The sequence below is a fragment of the Armigeres subalbatus genome, chromosome 1 (genome assembly GCF_024139115.2).
Source record: "Armigeres subalbatus isolate Guangzhou_Male chromosome 1, GZ_Asu_2, whole genome shotgun sequence".
Lineage (NCBI taxonomy): Eukaryota > Metazoa > Arthropoda > Insecta > Diptera > Culicidae > Armigeres > Armigeres subalbatus.
The window spans coordinates 233,033,562-233,035,520 of NC_085139.1; positions in this window are offsets into that span (position 1 = coordinate 233,033,562).

The following is a 1,959-nucleotide window of genomic DNA, read 5'->3' on the forward strand; positions in this document are numbered from 1 at the left end:
GAGCCAATCATTAATATAGGGAGAAAAATTTGTATTTTTTCTTGCCTACCAGCAAAATTCTGCGTAGGAGATTCCGAAGATGTGAAGGTTTTTAAAATTGCTGCCTGAATTATTGTATAAAATTGAATAATCCAATGCAACACCATCATACCATAGTTCCGAAGTTTCGGGTTAAACCTGAAACAGTAGGGCACATTTACAATAATTTATAATTTTAAATTGTATAGCAAGAACTTACCTTTTTGTATATTAAAAATACTAGATAGCCAGAAAGTAATAATATTTCAGCATGGACCAAGTAAAATAACAGTAAAAAATAATTTCCTTCCTTAAGATGCTCTCGAAATTCAGACGGTAAGTTCACTCACAAACTTTCTCTTTCAGCGCCATATTTTTTTCATTCACCTACCATTGCTATAGAAAACAATGTTTAAAACACGTCAATATGCACAGTTTTTCCCTATGGTATCAATCCATATTTATATCTTGCGGCTTAAACGTGGATGGCTAGTGAAAATGACGATTGATGAAACACGTTCGATTCACATGGAAAAGAATGTTGTGTGAACGTGTATAATATTTTCAGTGTGGTGACGCACTATGACACTCCTGCCTCAACACAAGCAGATCACTCGCACTCTGCTGAAGCAGCACACGCACTGCCCTATCGAAGTAGGGACACTCCCCATGCCAATTGGCACTGCCTGGGCTCCTGTGCGCTTTGAGCGGCACACGGTCGCTTCGATAGGGCCTGCTAACAAATGAACCGTTTGTTTGAGAAACTGCAGTGCATATGTAACATTTTTGGCCAAAACGAGATTTTTATATATGTATTCTGAATCCTCGTCCAAAAATACGTATCCTGGCAAAAAATACGAAAAAAAAGTTTGTTCAGGAATGTATGATTTTTTTTTTCGTTTGTTTGAGAAACTACATATGTGCACACACTTCGAAGAGTAATTATGGAATACTGCTTACAGCTTTCGCACTGGAAGTGTCCCACAGTGTTGAATTTGCCAAAAACTATTGATCTGTATCGAAGAAATCGAAAGAATTGGTGCCAATTTGTACAAAAACAGTGTTTTGTTGTTTTCTCAAAATTTTGTAAAATGGACTTATGCAGTTTCTCAAACGAATGATTCAAATGTATGTAACTTTTTGTAAAGGTTCAACAGAGATCGCTGCCCCACCACATCCTAGGCAGGTCCCCTAAGTCGCAGAGGCCGTGGGGAGGAGTCGTTAAGCCCTTGGACATATTCCCTGCAGCCCTGAACCACGAGTTGGATGTGCTCAATGAACACTATGCTGTAAGGCGGCAATGTCTCAGTTATGGAATGCGATGCCACTGATGAAGAAACCTCCCTAGAACGAACGATGAAGCTTCCAACAAAATTAAACCGTTTCCCAGAATTAGCCAGCATCGATTATTAGGTGGCGAACGATTCCTGAATGAACTTATCGCTCGTAGTAATTTTATCTCTGCAAATGATAACGCCTCAAAATTACATAAGGTGTGACTAACTCCTACCCACCAACGCCGTTTGAATTCGAACGTTTCAAACCCTGTTTCCGCGTGACGAGGAATCCCCTCGGGTACAGTGTTGGGGTAGATTATGTGTACATATCAATCACAACCTAAGATTTACTTTGTTGACCACTTACTATCAGATTGTAAAGCGTGAAACTGAGATCTAAAATGATTCAGTGGTGGCCTCTTACTTGAAATCATTTAATTATTTTATGTGGTATGCTCATTGGAATTGTACATGAACTTTGAATGAGGGCGAAATAACTTATATATATATATATATATATATATAAGGGTGGCTCAAATTAGTATGGGAAAAACTTTTTTGAATTTTTCTGTTGGGCCGCCCTCTTATTCGATTCTATTTGATGCCTTGATGCTCTGGACAAAATTTCAGCCAAATCGGTCAACGTTTGGGCGGTGCTAAACTC